The 6,722-nt window shown below is 37.6% G+C and overlaps 1 non-coding gene across 1 annotated transcript; it reads left to right on the top strand.

Moving 5' to 3' along the window:
* The first annotated feature begins 857 nt into the window (after nucleotides 1-857).
* Nucleotides 858-987, top strand: LOC132507694 (small nucleolar RNA SNORA20). The gene has a single exon (XR_009536267.1). It is a non-coding gene; the product is annotated as a small nucleolar RNA SNORA20 (small nucleolar RNA).
* The last annotated feature ends 5,735 nt before the right edge of the window (nucleotides 988-6,722 follow it).

A 6,722-nucleotide genomic window follows, 5' to 3' on the forward strand; every position in this document is an offset into this window, starting at 1 on the left:
GAAAAATGGGCAGAAGACCTTAATAGACATTTCTCCAAAGAAGGCATACGGATGGCCAGTAGGCATATGAAAAGACGCTCAACATCACTAATTATTAGAGAAATGCAAATTGAAACTACAATGAGGTACCACCTCACACCAGTCAGAATGGACATCATTAAAAAGTCTACAAATAACAGATGCTGGAGAGGGTGTGGAGAAAAGGGAACCCTCCTACACTGTTGGGGGGAATGTGAATTGATAGAGCCACTATGGAGAACAGTACAGAAGTTCCTCAGAAAACTAAAAATAGAATTACCATAATGATCCAGCAATCCCACTCCTGGGCATATACCCAGACAAAACTATAATTCAAAAAGATACATGCACACCAGTGTTCATAGCAGCACTATTCACAATAGGCAAAACATGGAAACAATCTAAATGTCCATCAACAGATGAATGGATAAAGAAGACGTGGTACATATATACAATGGAATACTATTCAGCCATAAAAAGGGCAAAATAATGCCATTTGCAGCAACATGGATGCAACTAGAGATTATCATACTAAGTGAAGTAAGTCAGAAAGAGAAAGACAAATGCCGTATGATATCACTTATATGTGGAATCTAAAATATGGCACAAATGAACCTATCTACAAAACAGAAACAGACTCACAGACATAGAGATCAGACTTGTGGTGGCCAAGGGGGAGGGGTGGAGGGAGAGGGATGGACTGGGAGTTTGGGGTTGGTAGATGCAAACTATTACATTTAGAATGCATAAAAAACAAGGTCCTACTGTATAGCACAGGGAAGTATATCCAATCTCCTGGGATAATCCATAATAGAAAATACTATTTTAAAAAGAATATACTTCCCATTTATTTGCTGCTATAGGCTTTCAATGATATAAGCAGTTATATGCATGGGATAAAATAGTGTTGGGCCATTGTAAATTGAGGTGAAGTAACCAGATCATCTCTTCTCCATGGTCTAGACACTGCTTCCATGTCTAAATGTCCTATGTAAGTAGGCTTTAATAAGGTACTTAGAGTGAATTTCTACATGGACTTATTAACTCATTGATTTAAGAATTTCACTGTTTTTTAAATAGCACTAAGTCTCATAACTCTGCATCAATCATCTCATGTATGTATCTATGTGTAAAACTGAGTCACTTTGCTGTACAGCAGAGATTTGCACACCATTGTAAATCAACTATACTTCAATAAAGAAAAAGAAATGAGTGTAACTTATTAGCAAAAATAATATAGTAATACCTGGAAAATTAGAAGTAAGTAGATTGGTTCAACTTTTTCCTGTAGTCAGTTTCACTGGGAAATTTTTTTAAATGTTTTTGTTTGCTGAATAAAGGCTTATAAAACAACCACAAAAAACACAATTTTATATGGTTGTTCGGATATTAAACCAGACAGCGTAGGTGGAGAGTTTAGCATCCTATAATTGACCTTGTCTTTATTTAATATTTTGATACTTTTTCAAAATGGGATTTTTCTATTAATTTTGATTTTTAAAATACTGCTTTAAAATATTATCTATCTTGGTGGCTGAGTTTTTTGGTATCTCCTTAAATTTCACTTCTGAAGTGAGTTACACACTTGCCTCACCCTAGTCTCAGTCCTGCCTTACCTGACATATTTAGGACACTAAATAAATATTATGCGTTATTTTTTTTGGCCGTGGTTACATTATATTACTAGGTTCTCTCTCTCTATTTCTCTATGTTTTGATCCATCTCTCTCTGTTTCTCTTTCCCCTCCTTCATATACACACATGCATACACATACACCCAAAAAGCCACTACTACAGTTGCACACTTGTTTCTTGAAATAGAGCTTAGTTTCTGGGGGAAAAAAAAAAAAAAGAACATTCATCATACATAGCCTTTTCATTTTTAATTACTCGCTATCACAACACACAGCACATGTTGGCGTATAAAGGATCCAATGCTGGAATTGCTGTGTAACGAGGCTTTACCTGTCACTAACATGTGCTGTTGCTATAAGCAACATTTCCATCTAATCTGGTCAGCTATTTCAACAATACTAGGATCGGGCCTCAGGAAACAGGGACAGATTTAGAGCTCTGCATTATCCCCTATAATGCCCAGCATGAGAAAGTAGCCAAGGAAAGCTTTCTCCAACTCTGTTGGCACTCTTGAAGGACACTGACAAGATTACGGGGGATATGCTTTAGGAAAGGAGCTATAAACAACATCCCTCTGCATCGAACAAATGTACTGACAGTTAAGCGAATGGCTGTCTACTTATTATCATGGATTTTTACTAATTTTTCCTACACGTTTTAAAAAATCTTAATAATTAATAGCAATACATTATTTCAGCAGCTATGAGGTTTAACCTTCATTCTCCATGACAATTGCATGCTAATGTTTTCGACATGTGCCATACCTAACTCTTGCCAAGTACAGTCATTACAAAGAAGACAGAGAGGTTGGGAAATGGGAGGAGAAAGCAAGAGGAGAGGGACGGGGAGGAAAAAGAGAGGCATGTGGAGGCAGAAGTAGGTGCTTATAAATAACAGAGCATGTGAAAATCAATTTTGGTCTTACAGAGAACAAATCTAAAATAAATCTGGAAGCATTATAGTCAAGATTGTAACAAAAATTAGATGTGAAAGTCACACCAATTCAGGTGATCATCCCTGGATTTTTCATACTTCCAGCCAACAAAAGGTTGTTCACTGATTAATCACACAATCTGAATCCTGCTTGAGATCTGATATTAAAAAAAAAAAAAAGTCTGGGAAGAATTAGGATTAAGGCAAACAAAAGACATGTGGAATCACTTTCAGTAAACGACCTTCTGTAGAGCAAGAATCAGGAACTGTGTATATGCTGGCAAAACACCCTAATCATCTTCATCTAGGTACTGTCTTGAGAGTGGAAGGAATTTATGAAGTCCCACACTGGATGCTGTAAAGACATCTCTATTATCAGGTTCTACAGAATTGGAGAGTACCAGTGGGAAGAGGCGGGGAGTCTTTCATGCACAATTAAACATTCAAAGGAAATAAAATGAAGATGAGCTGCCAGCAAACCCAGGACAGTCATATTATGGGAACAATAAAATCAACTTGATATAAAATCCTTAGAACTAGTTGCCAGATAAGCAGGGGGAAGAATTAATGCAATTGTTTCAGTTACTGACTTTCTCTAGACTTTGCATATGGGCAGTCTCCCTTAGGACCATTCTCTCCTCTTGTTATGCAGTCTATTCAGAATGGAACTCTCTTGTTCAGGGTACTCTGAGTCTCTCTAAAATGAATGAGATTTCAGATTTCACTGGTGAAGGGAATAGTTCCAGTTTCATCCTAAACACTAGGTCGATTTTAACTTACAGGAGGCGGGCCAAAGGGAAATTTGTTGTGGCTAGAGAGCTATGTTTTCATTTTATATTTGCCATCCATAATTTGTATTTATCTTCCCTGACCACAAAGTGACATACTGTCCTCTATTTACAAGCTAATAACAAACCCATTACAGGCGTCCTGTGTTCTAGCAGACTGTTAGTATAAAATAATTGTCTATAGATAGAATAAAATCTGAGATGTGCATTTTAACAGAAAATTAAGTCTAACAATTTGAGTTTTGGATAGTCTTAACATACACAGCGTTTTTAGATTGAATGTTCTAATAAAAGAAACAACTGGCCAAAGTTACGATAGGTTGAGTTTTTTAATATTGGGAGGTATTACATTTTACAGTAAATTAAGCTTTTATATAGTCTACATTCTTGGGATATTTTGTTACTAATGCTTATGAAATTTAGAACTTCTCCAAACTTACCAGTAAATAATCTTGAAGGAAATATTCAAGCATACCCCACCTCTTGGTTATTGGTTAACATTTAATAGAAAGAGAACCATTAATGGCTCATTTTTAGGCTTCCAATAAAATGTATCTAATTAGATAGTCACTGAATCTAGTGCCCAGCTATCAGTAAGACAATTAGGAACCACCTCTGCATTTGTCATTTGAGAAAGAATGAACATTACTTTGTATGTTCATTTTTTTTGTTTGGTTTTGAGTGAACTCAGAGTCCTATTTAGAAATTTAGTGGAAGATGTAAGTTGATTCTTTTTAATATTTACAAAAAAAGCAGTCAGTGCAGCGACAATACAAGCTTCAGGATTAGACACAAAATACTGTGGGTCTGATAACAGGAAGTAATTCCCCAGCCATCTGGAGAGCGAATAATTCTGAGACCTGTTGTAAACTGTACTCCACTGCTTGCAGAGACAGACGCTGACTGTACAACAGTTCTTCTTGATCTGGGTTCACAAACATGTTCTTGGGGATCAAAGGCATCGTTTCCCTTTTAAAAGGTATTCAGGGTCCACTGGCATTTAGATAGCACTGTGATGGAATAATTCTAGAAAGACACAAAACTTAAGACCTGTTATTATTTGTTTTCCTGTATTCTCTGAGATCTTCCAATGAAAGGGAAAATGGACAGTTAAAACAATATCCCCATATTCATTCTTGGAACCATTGGCTCAGATCCCAGAGGATTTTTTTTAAATCAAAAGAGAGAGCCTGTGGTTTGCTGGAATGGGCTCGAGGGTAGGGAGGAAGGCAACATGCAAGGAGTTTAGAGTATTTTCTTACATCTATCTAAGAGGCTGTGTCTGAGCTGCTCTGCTCCACAGACCCACCCTCATCAAGGTTATACACAGAGAGCAATGCAGTAACACAGGAAGCAATGTTTATCAGAGCTTACTTACATGTGGAACTGTGTGTCATGGCTTAACTAAAAGGAACAAAGTAGCCTGAAACTCTGTAGGACATACTGGAACACTGGGTCTAACGTATCTTAGAAGATGGGGGCTGGGGAGAGAACAAAAAATGAACCAATAGGATTAGACAACAAAGGCCAACCTAGAAAATGAGCCAGGAACCATTTTAAATCTTCTTCCCCCAAATTTCAGGGTCCTTGGTGCTGTCAACCAAGAACTTCAGTCAGACCCTCAGAATGGGAGAAAATATTTGCAAATGTAGCAACTGACAAAGGATTAATCTCCAAAATATACAAGCAGCTCATGCCGCTCAATATCAAATCAACAAACAACCCAATCCAAAAATGGGCAAAAGACCTAAATAGATATTTCTCCAAAGAAGATATACAGATTGTCAACAAACACATGAAAGGATGCTCAACATCACTAATCATTAGAGAAATGCAAATCGAAACTACAATGAGGTACCACCTCATACCAGTCAGAATGGACATCATTAAAAAGTCTACAAATAACAGATGCTGGAGAGGGGTGGAGAAAAGGGAACCCTCTTGCCCTGTTAGTGGGAATGTAAATTGATACAGCCACTATGGAGAACAGTATGGAGGTTCCTTAAAAAACTACAAATAGAACTACCATACGACTCAGCAATCCCACTACTGGGCATATACCCTGAGAAAACCATAATTCAAAAACAGTCATGTACCACAATGTCCATTGCAGCACTATTTACAATAGCCAGGACATGGAAGCAACCTAAGTGTCCAGCAACAGATGAATGGATAAAGAAGATGTGGCACATATATACAATGGAATATTACTCAGCCATAAAAAGAAATGAAATTGAGTTATTTGTAGTGAGGTGGATGGACCTCGGGTCTGTCGTACAGGGTGAAGTAAGTCAGAAAGAGAAAACAAATACCGTATGCTAACACATATATATGCAATCTAAAAAAAAAAAGGTTCTGAAGGACCAAGGGGCAGGACAGGAATAAAGACGCAGATGTAGAGAATGGACTTGGGGACACAGGGAGGGGGAAGGGTAAGCTGGAATGAAGTGAGAAAGTGGATTGACATATATACACTACCAAATGTAAAACAGATAGCTAGTGGGAAGCAGCCGCATAGCACGGGGAGATCAGCTCGGTGCTCTGTGACCACCTAGAGGGGTGGGATAGGGAAGGTGGGAGGGAGATGCAAGAGGGAAGAGATATGGGGATATATGTATATGTAGAGCTGATTCACTTTGTTATACAGCAGAAACTAACACACAATTGTAAAGCAATTACACTCCAATAAAGATGTTAAAAAAATTTTTTTAATTAAAAAAAAAGAACTTCAGGCAATTTGAAAGTGATGGGAAATTAATCTTTCCAAAGCACAATTCACAATACATCACTGCTTTGCTCAGAAACCTTTAATGCTGTACCCTCTGTCATTTGGCTATTAGTCTAAAATATTTACTTGGCCTGGTATTCAAAGCCTTGAACAAACTGTTTCAAACTACATTTCCACTCTTATTTTTCATCTCTTTACCTACACTATAAGTTTCAGTCTTACTATTCTTTTTGCAGTCTTCAGTTTTTCACTCTGTTTCTTTATCTATATTGCATTTTTTGCCTATAATATCCAATTCTGCTCTTCCTTGTCATATGTCCTAACCAGACCCAGCCTAAATGCCACCTCTTCCACATAACTCCACAAAAATTCCCCCCAGCAGGAAGTGCTTTCTCCTCCTTTGCTGCTTCTCTTTTCTTTATACATTCAAGGAGAGTCCACATGATGAGAAAGATCACACATAGGCTTTAAAGTGAACTGGGGTGGAGCAGACTTCACAGGGTGCTAAGTGTGTAATCTTTGACATTTTCACCTTGCTTCACTTCAGTTTCCTCATCTCTACAATGGGAACAAGGGGAAATTCCAAACTTACAAAGTTATTGTGAGGACTGAGGGCAGTAA

This window comes from Lagenorhynchus albirostris, chromosome 16, assembly GCF_949774975.1.
Source record: "Lagenorhynchus albirostris chromosome 16, mLagAlb1.1, whole genome shotgun sequence".
Taxonomy (NCBI): domain Eukaryota; kingdom Metazoa; phylum Chordata; class Mammalia; order Artiodactyla; family Delphinidae; genus Lagenorhynchus; species Lagenorhynchus albirostris.